Source organism: Sciurus carolinensis, chromosome 14 (assembly GCF_902686445.1).
Source record: "Sciurus carolinensis chromosome 14, mSciCar1.2, whole genome shotgun sequence".
Lineage (NCBI taxonomy): Eukaryota > Metazoa > Chordata > Mammalia > Rodentia > Sciuridae > Sciurus > Sciurus carolinensis.
Window position 1 is genome coordinate 65,922,837 of NC_062226.1, and position 24,798 is coordinate 65,947,634.

Genomic DNA, 24,798 nt, shown 5'->3' on the forward strand with positions numbered 1-24,798 from the left:
GTAATTTTTAAAGAGAATTTTCAAGCCAGAAAAAGCATATTTAAATGACTCTTATAGTACTTGGAGCTTCTGCAGGGCACTGGAAATTTTTATACTTCTTAACATGCTTAAGTTTTAACATGTAATTTTTTTTGAGGAGAGAAGTCTTCCATGAAGTAATAGCAAGGCTGTGGTTTGCAAAGCTGATAGAGCCAGATAAGAATTTCTGGGGAAGACTTGAATAATAGGAATCAGAGAAAATTAGTGAAACGCATCTAAGCCAGTAAGTAACAAAAGGCTTTTGTGGAAATTAAGTCTAAATGGCTAAAGAAAACCCAACTGGGAACAACAACAACAATAACAAAAACCCTTTCTGAAGAGATATGTTTTTTCCATAAAATATCATTTGGCTAAAATCATTGTAGCTCTAATAAAAAAAGGTAGATGAATCTCTAGGAGAAGAGGAGAACATTCCTCATGTTAAGTTTAGAAAACTTCTTGATGACAATCTGAAAAAGAAATTGAACTTCAAGTCACTTTGACATCATTGAAGGATTGATGCAATTTGCAAAGTTTGTGAAAATCATAGTATCTCAGATGTGGAACAAATGTTAAAGATCAGGCAGCCAGTTCCTTACCTGCTCTTCTGACCTCATGCAGTGCCACACGTTGTTGGCACTCAGATTCCACACCACTGGAGACAGGGAGCTGACTTTCATGGTGTTTCCTAGTAACTGAGTTTTAAATTTTTTGAACAAACTAGCATCCTCTGTCTATGGCAGAAAGCATGTTGAACTACCTTGACTTTTTGAGTATTTCGTTTGTATGGAGATGGATACCTGATTCACTTAAGGGCCCTTTGTAACAAAGTTAAGGACATTTTAAGACTCAACTTATTTCAAGTGATTGAACCCCATGGCAAAGGTTTTCAGGTACTGTGGCTTCTAGTTAGAAATCTTGCATTCATTCTCTCATGGCTTATAGGAATTTAACACGTGATGTTTAGAAATGTTCTATAGTCTTTTTGTAACGTGAATTTTTTTTCTCCCTTGAGAGGTATTAGTACAATGCCAGCCAAGGTCTCACACATGGAAAGAACTTGACCTCATCCCTGTGAATTAGAAAAATATTCAGCTAGGATGATTTGACAGATGCACTTAATTTCATAAAATCCCAATCCTGTAAATCAATTTTTTAAAATTATTTATTTTTTCCTAGAAATATATTTAAATTTCTTTAATTGTAATACCAGTAAATTGATATCTATGATCACTTGGCATGGTTTGGATATGTTCTTGAATTTTAGAAAAACAAAGAAACTACTAAGTACATTAAAAATATAAATAGAATTGGAAGGATGATGCTTAATCTTAAAATAACACATCATTGTTGAATACTGTTAAGTACTTTCAGTAGGGTCACTGTCATTTTTCATCATGATCTAGGTTCACTTTACAAATTTGAAGTAATAAATTGCATAAAAAAAAAAAGAAGCCCTCCTAGAAGAGAGAGGATTTTTACTCTAAGCCTGACATTGTCTGCCTGCAGGTTGTCCCAAATGTGTGAGACTTCCCTTGTAATACCAAATTTATCAGTAAGATTGGAAAGCACCTGTGTAGAATGTAACATGGTCATCATGGACAGTGCAAGGACATTAGTTCCATATCTAAACAAATAAGCAATATGATGTTCAATTTAAGAAGGTAACATTAGGCACAGGTACAGAAATATAGCATGGGATATTTTCAGAGATTGTTGATGGTTTTTATTGTTCAAATATGGTATGTTTCAGCCTCTTAATAATGGAAGATTAGTTTTGATTGTGTGACAAATTCTTGAAACACTAATTGAAAAAAGAAAAACAGACCTTGAGAGTACAAAATAAAATTTTATTGACAAATGAATTGGCAACCTTCAATAAGCAATCTAGATAACAGGGGTATACTTTGAAGTAATATTATCATCTCATGTCAAAAATCGTGGTTCTTACTTTTTTTATATAAAGTGAGATGTTATCTTTCAAATGCTTTAGCTTTTGATGTTTACTGTTTCCTGCAAATGGTTGAACTGGCTTTGGTAGTCTTCCATTGCCCAGACCTAAGTGACAAGTTTACAGTGTTTATTTTCCAAATTTTAACGTGCCTTTTTATTTAAAAAGTGTTTATGAATCTGTGATGGATTAATTTGTGCAATCAAATGATGAAAGTTGCTCCATCCAACAAAAAGAGGAAATATCCTCCCAGGAGAAAAAGTTGCTAATAAACCTGAAATCAGTCAATCCACATTTCTAAATCTTGCACTGATATACTAGTGTATTATATTTACATGGTACAATGTTGTTACTAGACCTTGGAGAGATTCTAATTGCTCACTCACATCAGGACTTGGTATTTGAAATATTTCCTGGCAGTAATCATAAAAAAAGGAAAGAAACAATAAACCTTTTAAGGCAGAATTAAGATTATTTACGACTTTAATTAAAAATTGAAAACTGGCATCATTTCAAAAAAGCCTTTACAAAAATGTGAATTCATCAAAAATAACCATAAAAATTCCAAGGTGATAAAGGCACAGTGGAGTAATGGTCCCAGCCCTAGGGAATTGTTTTGTTGAAAAGAATAAAACTCTTTTCTGTCACACCCTGTTAGTCATGGACTTGTTTAATATACCCTGCCTGCCTGCCTGCCTCTAATCCTCTTTTTAACCTCCCCTAGACACTAAATGACATTATTTTGGTCTTAACTTTGCCGGCTTTATGTGGCCCTGCTCTGAAATCAGGGCCAGAGACAAAGCACTTGTAGCATAAGATTAATCTATATCAGGAGAGTTCGAGAACTCTTAAGTGATATCTTAGCCATGGGCATGTGGCCCTTTCCCACACTTGATAGAACCTACTGAAAACCAAGACACTCAGCTAAACATTATTCAAGCTGTAGAAAGAAAGAAGATGATGGAAAAGAGAAATTCTCCTGCAAAAGAATTGGGATAATTTGACTCATTGCATGCAAAGAGTAACTTTTCTCTTTGCATAAATCATGCACACCCACACATCCCATCAGCCAGTGTACAGACTTCTTCCACTGAATGCACTTCGCAGTTTTCAAGTCCCTTGAAACAGTCCTACACAGATAAATGGGTAGCAAAAGACTTAAGTCACCAGCAATGGTCTCCACTGAGAATAAAATTTAGCCTATAGAGCAAAGGCAGAACCTGTCCCTCAATTCTGTCTGATAATGAGTGAGTGAAATAAGAGAAAACTAAGGCAATAAGCCACTTGGAATTTTCCTCAAGGCTGTGAGCTTTATCAGAAATTTTCATTTTCACCTTGGAAGTGTCATAAGAGGGGAGTTACCTTCAACACTAGCCTGTTATCAAAATGGACTTTTTAATAAGTGAATGCAAGGAATGCCTAACCAAAAGTTAGAGGCGATAGAAATCTTTCATCCATTCTACACTTCCACAAAGATTCCAAACTTTAGGTGTGATTTGTTAAATGTTTGTTACACATTGACCTTTGGTTTGCCATGGTTGATGACTTTTCATTTTTATGACTTCAATACAGGCTGTTATAAATCAAGTGTAGCATTTGAAATGTGTGTGAATGCAGCATGTATTTATATTCCTATTTAGAGGACAGCTATACAACTTTCTGGCTAAGTTGGAGCAGCTTATTTGATGCAGCTTTCTTCATGTAGAACTGGCAATTCTTTGGAATCTATTCAGAGCCAACACCTCTCTCTATCTATTTAAGACTCTAAACAATGTCATTAAGTACCACATAGGTTCACCTTGCTTTGTGAAAAGCTATGTGAAAATAAATATTTTCCCCTGAATCAAAACATGTATTAAAAGGACTAATGAGGTTCACTTTTTCTATCAGTTGTTTTTTGTCATGGTCTATATGGCAGGTAGCACTCACGAGTGAGGTATGCAGTCAAATGTCTTAATGGATTTTGCAGTGCCTTTTCACTTTTCTTTCTTGTTTCTGCTCAGAAATAAATTATACCACTCCCGCTGGTAGCAGAACATTAGTAATAGGCACATATCACAGACATATCATCTCAGGATGAACTAGCCCACCCCTTCCTCTCACATTTACAAAATTACATGGAGTGCAAGTAAGTGAAAAGCAGGCTATTGTAGGTATGATGTTCAAGCAGCACAATGTTCTTCAAAAAAAAAAAAAAAAGAGTCACGGAGTTCCATACTTTTAACAGTTTGCTGGTGACAAATTACTTACATCACACTTCAAAATGATGGTGACACATACCTAGAAATCCGAGTGCCTGAGTTCAGAGGAACTTATTTCAAGAAAAGCACAGGAAGATGCTTTTGTGAAACAAATATTTTTCAGTAAAAATGGTAATGCTAATAAATAATTACATTTAAATGAAAGGAATAATCTCAAATTTAACCCTAGGTCAATAATAGTGATTTGGACTTGAAACCAGTTACCTGGAGGTTTGCATTTTAAGAAGGCCCAATATAAGTCCAGCTTTGCTTTTGGGAGCATTTTGATGCTACAAGGTGATAGGAGCTATTTAAAAATAGTTAAGAATCCACATTTGGAAAAACTGGGATAGGTTGTCAATGAGAGTGACCAGTGAATGAGAAGCAGCTTTGAGTTCTTTCTTGAGTTATCAGGAAAACAGTTTCTATCCTTATAAATACAGGAGAATAACACCCACTACCTCTGGGGTGATTGCCTAGGGTCTTATTTAGTGTGAAAGTTGTTTCCTAAGGTGTGTCTTTTAGAACATATTTCATAGGGTGTTATTAGATATTTCTTTTAAAAAGTAATTTATTGTCATATAAGATTAGGAAACACTGAGCTGAGTTAAATGATATTGAGTAGTTTCCTTCCTGCAATAGTTCTCAGAACCTTGGATACACCAATATTCCTTAGGGAAAATAACATTAGGCCTTGCTCAAAATTATTAGGCAAGCCAGCTGATTTTTGTCCTCTGGAGCATCTCATCAAGCTACTCCTCTAGTAAATTATTTGAGAAATACAATGTAATAAAGTTTTATTTGGTCCATTCAGTGAATGTTTATTAAGCACCTGCTGTGTGCCAGGCACTGAATTAGACCCACAGTTATAAACATGTATGAGACAGACTTGTTTTCTGCCTTCGTAGATCCACAGTCTCTTGGTAAAGTCTAATAATAAAAAGACAGAAACTAAGTCCCCCAAATGCAAGCAAGGAAACCATGAGGGGATTTATATCATTAACAAAGAGGGCTCCATAGAGGGAGATGGTCTGGAAAGGCCTCTTTGAGGTGCTGAGCAGAAACATTGAAAAGGCAACTTTAGAATGAGAACAATTGTATTGGCTGCAAAAAATTTTAAAGGCATAGATTCAGTCAGAATATTGTACCTTCCTATTGAGTTTATTTTAAAAGAGTCTGATACTACTAAGACCAGAGCAATAGATGTCAGGACCATCTTAGCTTGTTTTAATTGTACTTTTCTGCAGCCTGTCCTCCTTAGTTGAGGTGGCACTGGAGTGACAGGATGCTTGCCAGTGAAAAGTGTGGTTTGTATCTTCTAAGAAACACAAGTCAGTTGGTCAACATTTGTGATCCTTTGAGGACACCATACAGATGAGGCCCTATGACAATTTTGAGGGTAACCTGGTCTTTCACTCCTGAAGATGACAGTCTAACAAGGGACACAGGAGACACATGTGTGCAGTAGGGGAAACTGATCAAGTCAATCCCAAGATTTCGTCCTAGGACATTAGTTCCTTTGTGAATAATAGAGATTGTTAAGGAATGAGGTCTTAGGTTTTATTATTCAAAAGAATGGAGATCAGTGGGCTTTTATATTGTTCTTGATTACATTTCAATGCTTTGTCATACATAGGAAGGTAGTTTTATTTCTTTTCTCCCTGAAAATTCTTAATTAGGACCAAAAAGAAAAGAAAAATGAGGGTGTTTGGCATAGTTCTGGCCAGCCATTATAAAGAATGGGGACCTGGTAGCAGGTGCTTTAATGAGCAATTAGGGTTATACAGTGCCTAAGCACACCTACCTTATAGAAATAGTTCCTTGATAATTGCTTTTCTGATTGATGGACTGACAGAATCCTTCTAAGTTTCTTACTCCCTTTCTCTTATTAAATTTGGTGCATTTTTAATGAAACTCATTTTGGAATAAAAGCATTTAGCTCAGTCTCTCACCTACCCGAATATAGTGTCCTAGTATATTGTGATGCAGCTCACCATTGCCCTTCTCTGGTGCCTGCTCTTCTCCACTTCCACAGTGTTCAAGTCCCTTGTGCAATTACTGCTTCCTCTGCTAGTTCTCACTTGTCATCCCTTTTCAGCTTCAGTTGAGCTTTGTCTTTGATATCCCTGGGCAATATTTTTCCATTTGTTTGTATCTTGGCTCTCTGAGCTGTGAAGATTTATTTTCAGGGTGACTTCACTCAAGGGCTTGGATAAGCCTAACGCAGAAACTTTTCTTGGTGGATACTGGGCAGGTGGCCGCATCTCAGACCAGTGTTTGGATTGGACATCAGGAGGTATGGGCTTCTTTTAAGCAGTGCCACAAGTGGCTTTGTGACTTAAGTTACAGTCCCCTGGTTTTTCCATTTCTCCATCTTCACAGCTAGCTTGAAAGGCAAACTCAGAGTCCCAGAGATGAAAGAGGAGCTATTTCAGTAGAAAACATTGTTATACCACATATCTGCCATCCACAAAATCTATTGTGACTGACAGTAGACCAGCAGGGTCCTTGGAAATACCTTCCTTCTTGAGAACTTAGTGTTTTTGTAGGTGGAGTCTTCTTTCAGCGATTACAGTAGTCTGTCTTTCTAAAAGTCATACAGATGCTGCAAAAAAAGTCCAGACAAAAGGAAAGGAAACTGGGTCCTAAACCAGAGGAAATTAAAATCAAATTTGAATCTGTGATATTTTATTCTATCCAGGGGTCATTCCCTTTGTGTTCATAGACCATAGGGAGCAGTAGTCTTTGGATAGGGAGTTTTAGGAAGCTCAAGAACTCTCAAAAATGATATGCAAAATGCATTTTCCTGGGGAGAGGCTCCATAGATTTCACAGGTTTTCTAAAATTAAGACCCTCTGAGCTGAAAGAAATAGAAGACACATTGTGACTTTCTCACTTGGCTTTACTTTCAGTACCCCCTCACCAAGCCTTTGCCCAATTAAGGATATTCTGTGCTTCTATGCCCTGGAGGATTGACTTCTACTGGTACAGAATTGCAAATTATTCGAATACTTATTCAACATTTACTATGTGTCTGATATTTTACTAAATGCTTAGATATACAAAAATGGTAAGATATGCTTCTTTCCCTTGAGGCCATCCGAGATGTTAAGGCTGGATTTTGACAAGGGGCTGGCTGATTTTGTAGACTGTGAATTGAAGTATAGAATCGGAACAGACTAGAAGCAATTGTACCAACTAGTGCTATGTGCACTTTCACACACACTAATAGAGGTTTGGGCAAAAGTAGTGGCAGTTGGGATGAAAATGAGTGGACAGGGCAACTTGCCTAGCATGTGTGAGCCACTGGGTTCAATTCTCAGCACCACATATGAATAAATAAAATAAAGGTCCACTGACAACTAAAAAAACTTTTTAAAAAAGAAAAGAAAATGAGTGGACAGCAGTTGGTGATATATTGAGTGTCAGGAGTGAGACAAAGAGAAAAATAACAATGGCACCAGAGTTCCTAGTTTCTGAGATTGGTTGTCCCAGGCACTGAAACTGCATTTCACAGACAAAATCTTTTCTTCCTCAGGGAAACCTCAGTTCTGCTCTTAAGACGTTTGAACTGATTGGATCAGGCCCACCCACATTATCGAAGATAATCTCCTTTACTTCAAAGCCAATCGTTTGAAGATGTTAATCACATCTAAAAATACCTGCACAGCAATACCTGGATTAGAAAATGTTTTGCTGAATAACAGAGACTATAGGCTGGTTAAGTACACATTAAACTGACCATCACTGAGGTCTATTATGTTAAATTTTAACTGAGGTTTCTGTATTTTAAGGTGACACTAGCCACAGGAAAATGGAGCATGGGAAATCTCAAAGTGTTCTTTACATTAGTGAACATCGAGTATTATCTAGAAAACAGAAGGAAATTAATTATTTTCCATATACCTGGTCTCATTCTCTTTCATTATAATGTTGACTGTTCAGACCAAGTATATTCAAGACAATTAATTTAAAGACACCATGCTGGGAGAGTGGAAGAATATTATACTTGAAGCAAATAAGTAGATACATACTATTTGTAACTTATATGTTGCATTATAATATCAGAAGATTTATACAATCATACAGTTTATCATAAAATGTTAACTTATAAATTAGTTCTTTGTTCATAGCTTTATATCATATAATGTTTATTAATTCAGTATCATTGTATCATATGAACTGAGATAATGATAGTAAAACATTTAGCATAGTACCTGACACATTATACTAGCCCCACATTAGCTGTTATTATTGGAATTACGTGTTATCTATTAAGGGTTTTTAAAAGAAGACAAGTGGTTGTTGAAATTTGAGTAAGCTGAAAGAAATCTACTCCAGATTCTTTCATTAATTAATTTTCCCTTTAAAGAGATTTTTAGCTTTGGAAAAAAAATTAATGAAAACAGATCATAGTATGGTTATAAGATGATTATATATCTACTTTGCTTTTTGCCTTACACAGAAAAGCATTTGTGATCATATTTATGTGTTTTAAAAATCTCAGCCAGGGCTGGGGATATAGCTCAGTTGGTAGAGTGCCTGCCTTGCAAGCACAAGGCCCTGGGTTCAATCCCCAGCACCGCAAAAAAATAAATAAATAAATAAAATAAAGTCTCGGCCAGACAATCTAACTGGGTGCTATTTTCATCCAGAAATTCATATGTCTTTGGGTTGGAAGTCCCTGCCATTTGTCAGTTCTTCCGTAGCTGTTGTTACATCAGTGGGAGATGTGTGGGTTTAGATTTCATGCTAAAGAGCCTTGTAGCCATGTTAGACCTGGGTTGTTTTCTGAATTTTTCTTTTCTAAACTGGCAAAAGATTTACCACATTTACTCCCATACTGACTTATCTGGTGGGTTTTTGTTTTGTTTTTGTTTTGCATTTGGACTTCTGCGTCATGGGCCTGGATTCACATCCCTACTTCATTGGTTTTAATGGCATAAGCCTTGATAAATGTTTTCATATTTCTGAGCCTCATGTTCTCATTTGTAGAATCAGGATAGTATCGGCCATCTTCTCAGGTTGTCTTACTGATTAGTTGGGAAATCTGTACACAGTGCCTGTTGCAGCCCTGCACGTAGCTGGAGATCTGGCATTGGAGGAGGCAGCAGTAGGCTTTAGGGTGGTGGTGAGGTGTGGGTTATTATTAGAAGGTGTTTTAATGCACAGGAGAAAGCTTGCCATCCTCTGTTTCTGCTGAGAAAACTGGATTTAATTAATGGAATAAGAGGTGAAAGTCAGATAAAAGCAAGCATTTTCTAAGGGGAGAAAGAGTTGGGGTTTTTTTTGTTTGTTTGTTTGTTTGTTTTCCAGCCCCAGCTGGCTTAGCATTCTTGCTTGAGAATTTGGAGGACTTGACTAATAGATCTTTGGGTCTTCTATAGTCACCATTTGAATTGTTTGTCAAGTGGGATCCATCCTCTGTGATTCCAATAGTTTAATAGTGATCGTGGTAATAGCGATAATAGAAAAAGAGTCTTGTTTTGCCTACGTTTAATACTTTGATCTTTCAAAGTCATGTATATGTTATTTTATTCTTTTGGCCTTTAGACTGAGGATTTTTATTACTACTTCTACTTTCTTCAGTTTGTTCCTGAGGAATGAGAAAGTTTAGAAGGTAAGGAAGCCAAGTGTGATGGCCAGGGTGGTATGCTGCTTTCCTTTGAGCCAAAAGGCCTACAGAATATGTGCCAGAATTAGTTAATACCGCCTAATGCAAAGCCATCCATTAAGTCTTGACACACTGTTTGCAATCTTGGCGTTCCACAAAGCATTTTGGCAAAAGATTATTCTTCCACTCTCAATCTGGAGCCCTCTTTACAAATTCAACAAAGTGTCATGTGACATTTGAAACGCTCACTGCATCCTCTGTAGAACAGGGACTCACTTGAGTTAACTGTTACAGGACTATGGACAGTAGTTACCTCACTAAGGCTATTCATTTAACTGGAATAGAAAGTTGTTTTTCTAAGAGTCTTTTCAGGATGGGGGTTTGCTGCCCTGCCCCTCCATGGGGCCAGCTATGGGCACAGCTTTAGTAGAACTCTAGCATATCAGCATTATAAGAGCCCTTACGTGCCGCCTTGTCCACTCCTAGTAAGGAAATCACTTTTGAAAATCCCAAAAGATATTAAAAAGCCTCTTCAGGTAATCTTAAGCTTTCTAACTTTTGAGACAGCCTTTGTCGTTGGTGTTATTATTTAGCAAGTCTGATATATCAAGTCAAAACTGACCTTCCTGAAGGGTGGTAAGAATGGAGGAAGGAAGGACTGTATAGAGGGAAAAGAGGGGTGGGAGGGGTAGGGGGGAAGGGAAAAAAAATAACAGAATGAATCAAACAACATTACCCTATGTAAATTTATGATTACACAAATGGTATGCCTTGACTCCATGTACAAACAGAGAAACAACATGTATCCCATTTGTTTACAATAAAAAAAATTTTAAAATTTAAAAAAAAAAAAAAAAAAAACTGACCTTCCTGAACCACCTGCTACATGCTGGAGTTCTGGCTTCCACAGTCATTGCTGATGTTCCGTAGAGGCTTTGCTGATGCTTGAAGAAATGCTCCAGTCATTCCACAGTTTCTCTTAGTACCCAGATTCTGGATTTTTTTTAGCATGTGGACCCCATTGCTCTCTGTTTTCCATTTCATTCATACTAGAGAACAAGGTTTCAGCAAGTGGCACAGGAGACCTGCAGTGGCATTTGCTGGCAGTGGAGGCAAGTACTGGGGTTGAAAAGGCTGACCAAGGAACTGATATCAAAGGGCCTCCTGTTCCCTGCTCAGATGTTAAACATAGACTGTGGTCAGATCTATGATTCAGAGAGATAATGATGGTGGTAATGTGGAGGTAAATTAGGGATCGAGGGGAGAAGGGGGGAAATTAATTTGGTTGGCATATTCCATTAATCAATATTCTTTAGGTACAGTGGCTCATTCCACTGTGACTACACCCAGCTGCCCTAGCATCAGTTCTAGGTTTCTCAGTCTTTCAAAATGTTATCATGAGAGACTGTTAAATATTCTGTGAATTCTAGGCTCATCCTATGTGCATCTTTCCCCTATAGGCATCTAAGCAGGAAATGATTCTCTGGTTGTTTTCAGTAACCCAGTCCTAACTCCAGCTGACTTTCTTCCTTCCTTACTGCTCATAGATCGTGTAATTCTTTCTAGAATCTTTCCAAGCATGAACTTTAAGCTTTCATCTCTTTCATTTCTTGACTTCATATGTTACTTGACTTTATTTTACCTAATTGAAATTTGTAATATGAATATCTCTTTTCTCCATTTTCTGGCTGTATCTCTTTGTACTTTCTCAAAGCATGCTCTTTTAATCATATTTGCAAGTGTCTTTGGTGGCAGAGTTTGGGTGGACTTAAGACCTTGAATTCCCTGACTAACTAGGTCTGACTTCTTGCTGTCTTCTCTCCCGTCCTGGGCTAAAGCCACATTCTCCTCCCCATTCTATCCCCAGCAGTTATTTTTCCAACATTTCCCTCTGGGCACTTTCCCCATCACAAACCAGATAACGGAGGAGTTATTATATAATTCATCATGCTCAGAGTCCATCCTCATTTTAAAATTGCATGTCATTTATTTTTTATAAACAAAGAGTATATATGTACCTGTTCCTTGAAACCAAGACACCTTAGATTATAACACACCCTGATTTGTGATGTTAAAATGTATCTTAGAATCAATGAATCACAATGGCTTAACACTGATCTGTATCTTCCCATGTATATTTTTTCTTTCATATATAAACATATTATGAGTATCTCTACTTTGATTCTTTTTACCACATAGTATTATAGTGAAAATTTTGCTTTTTCAGTAGTTATACTTTTAGTGGCTTCATTTTAAGGATATACTGCATTTCATTTAATCAATCTACTATTTTAAACATTTAATTGTTTTAAAATTTTACTATTATGGATAATTCTGTGATGTATATTCTGGTGCACAGATCTTAATAAATGTCCTAAAGTAATTAAAATAAGTTTCTAGCAATGTGTTGCTCAAATGACTTCCCAAACCTTTGTAATAATTTACTCAAATCCCTGTTAGGATGATATAAAAATGAAATTTTCTTACATTTTTTAAAATGTGAGGTAAGTGATCATGTCCATATTAATATGATAGATAAATAACAGATGAATTATTTAAAAATTTTTTTAGTTGTAGATGGACACAGTACCTTTATTTTATTTATTTACTTTTATGCGGTGCTGAGAATTGAACCTAGTACCTCACACATACTAGGCAAGCACTCTACAACTGAACTACACCCCAGTGCCCCCAGATGAATTATTAATATAAGAAGCTTTTCTTAGATTTCTGGTAAATTTACTTACCTCTTCATTATTTTTAGCCATTTTTACTTCAGTTTTATGAATTATCTATAATCTTTTATCATTTTTCTATAAGAATTTTATATTGATTTGGAGTAACTATATATAATGAATATTGAGCAGTTTATTATCATACATATTGCAAATACTCTTAGTAGTTTGCCATCTTTGCAACTTGTTACGTGGAATTTTTATTCATAGGTAATTTACTATAGATATATTTTTATAGACTCAGATTTATTTTCCATTTGAAGCGTTCTGTTTTAGAATCATTCTTACAAGAGCCTACCTGTCATCCACCATTTTGATTAAACCTATCTTCCTGTGTTTTAATTAAACCACTCTTTTCTGATAGTGTTGGTTCTGCTTTGTTTATTCCGGAAGAACAAGAAAGGCTTAGAAGGATGCCTGACTGAGTTTGCAACTCACCTGTGATTTGGGGGAAAATTGTTTACCTTCTCTGAGCTTCAAGTTCTTATTAAAATAACCTACCTCCAAAGGGATATTCCATGACTCAAATGAGATCATGCATGTGAATGGACTTAGTGAAAACTCCCAGAATCTAGAATATTGGGGTGCTCAGCAAATAGTTTTTTGCTTTGTCCTTGACACAATTTTGATACATGAGAAGGGCACTTTATTATAAGTGATTAAATAAAATTTTAAGTCTCATGGGAAACACTTTAGAGGCAACTGTTGAACTCCCACTTTATCTTGGAAGAATTTGTATGTCATATGTTAGCTCTGATTTACTTTCAGACTCAGTGACAGCCATACTGTCCTACAGCATTGTGACCTGAGACCACTAAATTTTGATGATAGAAAGTATAAATCACTGCCATGACTAATTTTCCTCCTCTGTGTCTCCAGGACTTTAGTGGACTCTGAAAAGGTATTTAAAAGGAAAAACAGGTAGGGTACTGGCAGGGCACAGCAGACAAGAAGCTCTGCATACAGTGGTGCTTTGAGCTAGCCAAGCACACAGCACAAGCTGTAGGAATTTGAATGTTATCATGTGGACTTTGGATATAAATTGTATTCTGAAATGATAGTGCAAAAGATACCATTGACATTTCCTCATTTGTATAGACACAAATAACAGAAATCAGTTTTCATCTTTTTTGTACTCGAAATAGCAATCAAGGTTGGTCCACTCTCCTCTCTACTATTGTTTACAAAGATCTTGTTATTTTATATTCAAAAATATATCCAGAACAAATACCCCAATTTTCAGTCAAAAAAAACTCAAGACATTTAAAGAACCCTAAATTATTACATAAATGAGCGGACTTAATGTTTCATAATATTTTCCCCACCTCCCATCTCTACCCAATCCTGACCCTTCTCTGTCCCAGAATATTAGCCTAGAAACTGATGGGAGGCCTGAAGACAACAAAAATGTTTACAAACTCAGTATCATCAGTGAAAGCAAAAGAGGGTGAATGGTTATGTAGAACACCAACAGCAACACAATGACCTCAGTGCAATCAACTGGTTTTTATTCTCTTATGAAATAATAAAAGAAATTAGAAAAAAACACTAATAACCATCAAATACCTGTGCAGCACTATTCACTGAGCATTTTCATGCCTGTTTACCCCTTGGATTTTCAAAACAGTTCTACAAGAGCCTCCTGGTTTTGAGCACCCTCCCTAAAAATTCTCTAAGCCCCCCCACCTGGTGGTATCATCTACTTGGATCACCTTAATCCTATTTCATCTCATTCTGGAAATGGAAGACCTAAAGTTCCGAGAAAAGAAATGACTTCAGAAAGCACACTCAGAGAGCAGGCATGTCCTCAGCTGACCTTCCCTAACACCACAAGCCTTGCTCCTTGGTTTGGCTTTATCATTCTTACTATGGCAGTCTGGTGTCCCAGTATGGGCAGTGTTGTTACTTGTCAGTAAGTTCTAGCATAATGTTCACTCCCAGATGCTCTTTTATGGCCTCCTACAAATGGTGGTGGCAGAGCCCCTGTGTTTTCTCAAAATTCTCTAAGCTCCCTTCTTGGTGGCTGGCCAGCAGTACCATCCAAGTAGGGCCCTCTGATCTTAGACTGGGACCCACATGGGTGCCAGTGCCCACTTCTTTCCTTCAGGGGACTCTTCCACCTGCTACCCTTGCCAAGTACCCTGCTGGGACTCATCTATGGGCTCATCCTGGGCTCTATAAGCCAGCAGTAACTCCAAGAGGATTACCTGGTGGGTAGATCACTCTTATGGCCCTTGTGGCTTTTCTTTAGCTAAATCATTTGAGGTTGGATCTCTGGAGTGGTACTGCCATACTGATTGGGGGTGTTACTCAACTTGATTATGTAGAACAGAGTCCGCCACAAAATTTTATTTCCTAGTACAATTCACATTTCAGGGATGGTCCTGTAGGTGGCAGGAACTGCAAGGAGTCTGAGATTTTACCCTTGGGTAAGCTAACATGTTAGCCTACTGCAGCCATGCTAGCAGAAGACAGGAGCCTCCTAGGCCAGAGACACACAGTTTATCTTTCATAGCCATAGTAGGAGCCAAAGTATCATTTTCTTGGTTCAATTTCTGAAGTCCAAGTTCTCACAAGGTAACATGAAGAAGACCAGGCACATTCAGTGGGTTGTGTTATAGGAAGGGAATTCTGGGCTTAGGGAATCTTTCATAGTGAACATAGCATGGCTGCCTTTGATCAGAAGGGTGATACTGTCCTGATTTTCCAAAGCTATTCAGCACATAAATATCTTCAAAAAGATGGTTCAGAAAGGCAGTCAGTGCTTCTGCTCATAAGACATGTACAAACTTGAGGGATTCACATTTGTTTTAGCTTCTACCGTCCTGCCCTGGGTAGCATCTCATGATTTGATTTGGGAGTTCCTCACCCCACCTCCGACACTCACATACACCAGAATTGCAGACAACTGAAGTTCTACAAAAATGCATGAAGCTGCCACCATCACAGTCATTCTCTCCAGTTATGGGATTGTCCCCAGAAGATCCTTATGTAACTTTGTTTTGTTATGTGGCAAAAGTAATGCAACAGTCCCTTTACTCCCATTAATGTATCAATATGACTTCAATTACCAGTTTTTAAGAAGCCACTGCATTCATCCCGTGGGAGTTTATGCAGGAATGGTGGTTTTAATGGCAGTATGGGATTGGAAGAAGTGAGAAATAATGAGCATACATAGACTGTGATGAGGTCATTTCAGTGGATCCCTGTGGAATAAAGGAATAACTTGAAACCACTACATGACAAGGCAGAGAAGAACTCAGCAGTCGAGAGCACTGAGGGTAGGGGGTGTGGAAAAGTGTTGTAGAAGTCACTTCTTCACAATTTATATGAAAGCTTCTTCTGCTGCTATAGGGCTTTAAGACTAGAAGGTACAATGGAGCTAAAATAGAAGTTAAAACTGCACTTTAAAACCCAACAGCAGTCTCCTCAATTTTCCTCAACTTTTTAAAGGAATATAAGAAGCATATTCTAAAATGGATGTTAGTAGAGTATTTTTAAAGGAACAAGTCAAGTGCAGTGTGGTTGTTCACTTGCCAGTGTCATCCATTCTCCTGGACGCCTGACTTGGCACCAGCCATGTGCCCTGCTCATGGAGATGTCTTCAGTCTCGACAGCATGTGCTTTTCATAGGTACGACCTCTTTGGCCACACTCTTCGGAGTTACTGCCACTGGGAACACCAGCAACTTGGATCCAAAGCAGTGATATTTACATTGATATGGTTAAGTTAACTTTGTGGTAGTGAAAACCTCAGATTTTCATTTCCTGCCTGGTATTTCCAGTTTGGAATTGCAACACTGCATTTATGTGCATTTTTACCTTTTAAATGTTATGTGGTGTTACAACATTTGAGAAATTCCCAGGGACCCTTAATCTTCCTACAAACACTGATTTCCAAGCTAAAGACCGACTCACTATCTTAGTTCTCTCTTTGTGGTCCTACTGAATAATTCTGATTTTGCATTGTTCATCTTTACATTGTCCCTATACTTTTAGTTCAAGTTTCCCTCTTGAAGATACCAATAAAAGGACAAAGAAAAACGATTTTTAGAAAATTCTAGCTGCTTCTTTCAAGAGTAATTGAACTTAAAGCTACTTTCCCTATTGTTTTCTATAAAGTCTCATTTAAAATATTTTATTAATGCAAAGAGACTTGCATTCAGAGCTAAGGACCAGTGAACAGTAGCCATGGCAACCAGGAAGCCATTTGGGACAAGAAAAAAAATGCAGTAAAGAGTAAGTGTTTTAATCCTTAACTTTAATCCCTTTACTTCCTGTTCTCAAAATGAAATATAAATCAGGCACCATGCAGCGCTGCAATTTTTCTCTGAAAAGGATGTTGGCAAAAGAGGATTAGTAATGGACAGACGTGTTTAAGGAATTTAATCACACAATTTGTTGTAAAACTTTTGAGACCACGAGTGACCAGTTCCTTTGAGTGGCGTCAATGAGAATCAACAAAACATACTTTGAAACTGATTAGAGTTGGCGCAGAGGGACACCCCTGTTCGCTGTTATTGTTACATCATTTCAGCTGTGGTAATGACATGAGAAACCAAGGACTTGGCTTGGTTCCCCTGGTGGGAAGGCAGAAGCTGGGGGTGTCTCCTTGGTAGAATAGAGATATTCTTTTGATCTTCATGGTACTAGGGAAAAATTAAGTGGCCTGTATTTCACATTCTACCTTTCCTTGATGTTTGATTATGATGGGAGTTCTACAAAGACATGTGTCTTCTGTTATCAACAGACATGGGTTTCTGCTAAAAAGTGCAGACTTGAGTTCCTGTGGACCGTAAATTGAGATTCTCAAAAGGACAGATTATTATTTCTTGGTGTCACTACTTTCGTTTCTAAGATTATTTTCTACCTGGATTAGAGGATGTGTTTTACTTCGTTAATTTCTGATTTAAAAAATACTTGATTTTTCTTTCTTTAAAATCAGATTTAAGGAAAAAATATGTCACCCACAGTGACTTGAAATGTTGATGGTCTGACTCTACAGCCCCTCAAGTCTTCTCTAGTTCTACTTTGGAGGATTGTTGGGGAAGAAAGAGAGACATGTCTTTTTATGGCACTTTTCCTTTCCTCAGCATATATAGAAGAGTATTTCTTTGATAAATTTATTTCTAGTGGACTGAAAGTTTCCAGCACACAGGGCTCTTTGCAGAGATCTAAAGTAGCTACAACTTCTACTAGCTTCCTGCCGTGTCAGAATGTGAATTACTTCCAATAATAGTGTCTTCCCAAGAGGGTGCTGATAATTATGACAGACAAGCAACATGAGGCCTGGAGCATTGGAGAGTGGAGTTAGACACAGCAGACCGCTGAGTGTGGAGTTCCTTGTAGACCCTGAGAATAAAAGTATATATGCTGAAACCTGAAAGTGGCAGGACATCTGGGGAAGAAGAAGTATCCAGTTCTCGAAATCCAGGGACAACATACAAGACTGCTGACACCTGTTTCTGCTCTCTAACCTTCACCTGCTTTTGTTTCTCTCCATTCTGTTGATCAAGGCTATTGTGGTCTAAGACAATGCTTCTGAGATGACACCCTTAGACCAAGAGTGACCCCTCTCACCCCTCATCATCTCCTACACTTCCAGTGGCCATTTGGTTTTCTAGCCTGGATTTCTGGAGTGGGTTTTTTTTTTTTATTTAGTTATGTATTCATTTATTGGAAGGAGACTAGGCTAATTACAGGGAGTAAATGAAGAAAACTAAAGTGGTGTCAACATCCCTAAAGCAATAGTAGATTCTAGACATGAAGATGACTGTGGCAGAGGCTACACAGACTGCTGGGAGGCCTGGGAGGAGCCAGTTCCTGTCTTGGGCTTTGCCTAAGGCACTTTTCTGCATCAGGCCTCCTTCTGGTGACTCAGAAGCTTCCTTTCACCAAAGCATTGAAAGACCATGGGATTCCCACATCAGTCTAAGACACCTGGTCCTCAGACAAAAGGAGAGAAATGACCATCAGTAAAACACTTCTGTTCATTCCCAAAAATAACACTATGGACAAATTCTTGAGTATTATCTCAGGGGAAAAATGCTCTGGAGCAGCATTAAAGGCTGAGTGTGGTACAGTGGGCAGGGTAACCAGGGCTGTGGCTGGTCACCTATCCAAACAGGAGTTAGAAGATGGAAGCTCTCATCTTGACTGTAGATTGTCAAAAGGGGGGATAGCATGCATAGTTTTGGGCCCATTTAGCTTGAAATTCCTGTGTTCTACTTATCAAATATACGATAGACATTGGATCTTTAAAAGCAAGGTAAAAAGTTGGATGTGTTCCCAGCCTTCCAAGATGAATGAGAGATATGACATACATGTATAAGTGTAATGAACTGGCATTTCTTATTGGAAGGATTGTTCATTTGTACACCAAGAAACAGTATATAAATGGGAATAATATTAACTTGTGATATTTGGCATGAATTGGGACTGAATATTATAAGGAAATAATCTTACAAAGTGTATTTTTTTTCTTTTTTCTATGTAGATTTCACTAGGCTATTTCCTGTTTTATTCTTAACTGATAATTTACGCATGCTTGAACTGCCTCACCCTATTCTTTCCCTCTTATTGCATGAAAGACATTATTCCATCTGTCTTTGAGAGGGCCACCCTAAAGAATGAGCATGGATTAATGAATCCTTGGCAGCTATTGATTCATTTGTTATTCATTCATTGATTTGTTCACCTATTCCTCAAACATTTATAGGGTCCCTTTTGTGTGAAAAGAAACACTATCTTAGGTTGCATGATTCATCAGCCAGGAGGGTCTGTTTACAATGATCTTTTTTTGTCTTCTGTGATTTACATACTACATATTACTTGTGAGTAACAACATATGTAGAAATAGATACCATTTATATGTAACTATTATAAAATAGAGGAAACCAAAAGTGCCATCACAAAAATGAAGATGAATTGCTATTGTAATGTAAAAAAAAAAAAAAAAAGGAGGAAATGATTTTGGAAAGGTCTGAGAAAAATTCAAGGAAAAGTGGCATTGAATTGGGCCTTGGAGAATATGCAGAATAGGTGTGTAGAGTATGGCAAAAAGGGGACCAGCAGGAGGTCTGTGACTAGAAGTACAGGAATAGGTATGAATGAGAATCAACAAGAAGAGCATCTTGGCTGTGTGTCACCAGAGTCATGGGATGTGAGGATGCATGACCAGGGGAGAGGCAGCTTGCTAAAGCCCACAAGTTTGGGTTGCAGGTAATGTTTCTGGGTGAGTGATTAAGGGACTTTGATTTGGAGGGGGCGATATTGTCAATGATGTACTTGAGGAAAATTAAACCGTTAAGTGTGGGATGGGTGGGACAGCAAAAAAGCAAGCGCTCTCCAGTGAAGTGACAGCTTTCAACTGTTAGAAGTAGGCATTTTTAAAATTGTCCAAACACTCATGCACATTAAAATTGGCCCTAAATCTTTTCCAGTCAATCCATTCTAATTACATGAAAGGAAGAATAAAAATGAGATCTTTCAATTTCTGTAGTTAGTCCCTCCCCACACCTCCTAAGATACAGCATAGGCAGAGGCTGTAGTCAGAAATCAATTCAGGGGAAGACAATGTGGAGCTGGTAAGATGGACAGGGGAAGTAATTACCAGATAGCTGACTGCTTTAATTAAACCTTGAGAATACTTGAATAGAAAGAAAAATGCTACACTTGAATGGATGAAATGGAATGTGCATGGTCACGTTAGTGCAATGAGCCAGTGTCAAAGGAGTTAGTGAAGCTATGATCGAAGTGAACCCTTCGTCTTGTCTTGAGTCTTGTCTTCACTTGCCCCCAACCAGGGTCCAAAGGCTGAAGGAAGATGTTGCGATGACAAATTCCCTATTAATAATTCCCCATTCATATAAAAAAGGATCTACCCTTTGGTTTAGTGCTCTGCCTTTGAGATGCACCCATCAAGGAAGCACAATTTGGACCATAAAGCTCACCTTTCTATCAATTTGTGTTTTGTCTTCTAGTCAGGAAATAAAAAAGGAAGACTTTTGGTGTCTGTTTTAGAAAAATATTGACTTAGGAGGAAAAGGGTGTTTTACAAATGTAACAATACAAAAACATATATATACAAACTGCATGCCTTTCTGATTTCAACATCCCTTTGAACTTCAACTCCCCAACTCTGTCCAGGATGATAGTTAGATAGTAGTACAGATTTTGGTAAAGAGGACATCTGGATTAAAGTATTAGCATCCCCAGAGTGTTCTGAAATGTTTTGCTGTTTCTAAAATGTTTTGGTCTCTTCCAAAAGAATGAACACTAGCTATATTCTTTGAGATAGAGTAGTTCCAGGGTCATGGTCATCCTGGAAAGCTGTGCTCATGTCTTGTTTGGAACACTGTTTGTCTCTAGCTGTGGTTCCAAAGATATGCAAGAACCCAGTGTTGCTAACACAGGTGTTACTTTTAGCAATCATAATAGCTTCTCATTAAATTAAAAATAATAATAATGATAGCCACTTACAACACTAGCAATTATCCTTGGGTCACCTATGTTCCCTGGTAACGATCCTACAAAATTGGTGTCATCATCCCACTGCCAAGGAAGCTCTGAAAGCTTGAGAGATTACATATCTTGCCAAATGCCTCAGTGGTTGGTAGTACAGCTGAGATTTGAATTGGGTCTAGTAGACCTAACATCCCCATCCTTTTCCTTTGTCCTGTTGCTACTCTGTGGTATATAAAAGGGAAAGCTGATAGAAGATCAGAAAACTGAGTTGGGGGGGTGGGAATAAGAGTGTTTATTATGGATTATTATAGTGCTTCTACTGTGAATATTAATGAAAATATAATAATTAGTGGAAATAGTTAACACATGCTTAGCACTAATTATATACCATGGATTGGTGGGATAGTTTACTATCTCATGTTTTCCCTAAAAATAGTCTTATAACTTAGGTGCCATGGTTTCCCACATCATACATAGAAAACCAAGCTAAAGAGGTTTTTAAGCAACTTTTTCACATCTTAACATTTATATATATATACATATTAGTTGTCAATAGACCTTTATTTTATTCATTTATTTATATGTGGTGCTAAGAATTGAACCTAGTGCCTCACACATGCTAGGCAAGTACTCCACCACTAAGCCACAACCCCAGTCCACATCTTAATATTTCATAAGTAAGGATATGAAAGTTCAAAGCCAGGTAGCCTGGGTTCAGACCCCACCCTTATTTTTTATGATCTGTGTGGTAGATGAGCTATTATTTGAGTCATTATTGGTAGTATGGTATTGGTTTGGTGCAGTGGTGCACACCTGTAATCCCTGCAGCTCTGGAGGCTGAGGCAGAAAGATTGTAAGTTCAAAGCTTCAGCAACATAGCAAGTCCCTGAGCAACTTAGTGAGACCTTGTCTCACAATAAAAAGAATAAAATAAAAAGGGCTGGGTATGCTACTCAATGTTTTAGCACCCCTAGGTTCGATCCCTAGTACCAAAAGAAGGAAAAACCAGTGTAGTGTTGTTCATAGGCTACTTGTCATAGATAACTCACTCTTTGGCAGAGATGTAAATGATCTTTAGTGCCAGAAAATGTTTTCACCAAGTTTGCAAATGGCACTGAAGTTGAGTGGGAGCATGTGGTAACCAGTTAAATTAAATGAAATACAGCAAAAAGAGGTCATGGATCAGTAGACAGCAATAGAGCTTTAGAAAGTTAGCTTTTCAATATAAAGAGCCATCAGAAACAAAGAACATCACATATGAAAAAAGATCTATGGATTTTACTTGATGACAAGTTTTATTAGCACCACACTGTAAGTGCCAGGAGGGCAGGGAACGCCAACGTCTTACGTCCCACTTTATCTCTTAAATGTAGCATAGTTTGGGGGCACAGGTAAGAGCTCAATAACTATACACTGAATGAATGAAGAGCATAACATGGATTTTAAAAGGCTATTGACACTTTAGGCTGTATTAAGAGAAGAAATACAAAAACAGAAATTTAGAAAGTCTAGAACAAGGGACATATTTGTCCTCTTGAATCCTCACTTGATATGATATCTGGTTTACTCTTTTAGTACTTGGATATCATTTGCACAGAGAGATCTAGTATGAAGAGTAACTGGGGTGGTGAGTAGAATAATATGCTATATGTTTTACTAAGTACTGTTGTGTGCCAAGCATTGTGTTGAGTTCTGTGTCTTACCTCATATAGTTCTTAAAACAACCAAGATAGCTGTGGTACTGTCCTCATTTTATGGAAGAACAACTGTATTCTGAAAAGTGAATCTACCTGCCCAGGATTTTGAAGTAGTTGAACCATGGTTTGTTAAAGTTCCCAACTTTTCCTACTTAAAGGTCCTAATCTTTATTTAAAAATTGACAATGCTGAGCCTGGAAAAACCCTGCTAAGGGAAGACTGACATACTTACTACAGCTTCCTTCAGAGAAGAGAACTTTCTAATGACTAGACCTGTTTAGCAAGGGAGGGTACTGAATGGTGAGGAAGCACGTTGTCTGTCATGTAAAGGATTTAGACAAAGCCTGAACTGCCACCATGGTAGGCAGTAGTGCTATGTAGTTCAGTACTACAAATGTAAATTTAATTCAGTTTAATTTAAATAAAATTAAAAATTCAGTTCCTCCTTTGTTCTAGCCACGTTTCAAGTGCTCTTTAGTCACATATGGTCAGTTACTACCCGTTAACGGTACAAAACTTTTCCACTGCAGAAATTTCAAACGGCAGGTAGGACTGGCGGGTAGGATTATTGGACCCTAGTTCCTCTTTACTTTGAAATTCCAAATCCGTGGACAGTTCCCATTAATCATCATTTTTTACTACATAACCATTCTATTTTGTCATATCTGTAATAATTGATTTTCATGTATCTTACTGAGATATCCCTTAGCATGTGTACCCAGTCAGATGTTTTGGTGTGTTCATTAATCAGCTGTGGATAAGATGTTTGGCCTTTAGAATCACTGCTAACCCAACAGCTATCTTCTCTATAAAAGCTCAGGGTACTCAGTTGGACACCTATGTTCCCAAAGAGATTTCCTCCAGGGCCATTTTTCTAAGTCTTCATTCTCATTTCTTTTCCTCTTTGCAAATGGGTCATTCCCAAAGGAAACAAATTTGATAGCAGATTGTTGGAGATTAATTACCTATGATATGCCAAAACCACTTCATAAATGTCAGTGCTAAGGAATCCCCTAGAGATGGAATTCTTAGATTTGACTGAAAATTAATTGTAATTAATATAATAGGTTAATTCATTGTAATTATTTTTAAGCCTTTTGGCAATGAGTTAATTCCCTGAGATCCACGTTGCTCCAAGTGTCACAGAGAACACTTGATAAGAATGTTCTGGTAATAAACCTTAACCCTCTGGGACAAAAAATCCTACTTGTCTTTCCTTCTGGCCAAGTTTCTTTAGAATATTTTGGTGACATTTGATTTCTGAAGAACAAAGGAGTCCCTACAAGGTGATGCAAAAACATGCACGACCCAGATGGACTATGCTCATTGGAGAGAGAGAGAGAAACAAAAGGCCTTTGATTGTGCCTCATTTTCTTTGGAAATATGTCTCGCTCCAGACTAATAGAATGTCTTTGCTCCTGGAATAAAATGTAATGGAACTGAAAATTGAAGACTCTGGGCCTTTTTCCCTTTCCTAATTATTTCCACTTGACTCACTTAATCTTGGACAATTATTCAATCATATCTGAAATGAGAAAATGACAGGAATAGAATTTCTGTCTCTTGTTTCTAGGGCTCATAAACATTAACAGAATAATCTTGAATTAAAAAAAAAACAAATATAAATCACAATTGATGGTGCCTTGTTTTTATATACTAGGAAAAATCCCCACATTGTAAGGGAAGCAGCTCGAATTTCTACATGCAGAAACCTTGTCAAGCCTTGATGGGTGATTTCATTACTGAGGTTGAAAAACTATCATTTGGAACAAATATTTCATAATGGGAGATTGTACAGAAGCTAAAGAACCAATTTGTTTACTCGCACCTGGATAGGCTGGGAAATTAAGCCCTAAAATGGTTCATTGAAGATCAGGATCATTAACACTCAAAGGACTCACAGGTTGGTTTCCAAGACCTAGAGCTGTCCCCTAGTTTCCTAGTATGTTCGTGGTAGGCTTGAGTAGCAGGGTACAATCTGTCTTAACAGTTACTGAGAGCTAAACCAGGACACCATATACAAAAATGTTTTGACAGTTGGAATGGTCTGCAATGGGAGCTAACTGCCAGGGAGAAGA

General features: G+C 37.6%; 1 protein-coding gene across 9 annotated transcripts in view; it reads left to right on the plus strand.

The window, feature by feature from the left end:
- The window catches only part of Glis3 (GLIS family zinc finger 3), a 424,342-nt gene that overhangs the window by 324,854 nt on the left and 74,690 nt on the right, over positions 1-24,798 (plus strand). The gene's annotated exons all lie outside the window — the stretch shown is intronic.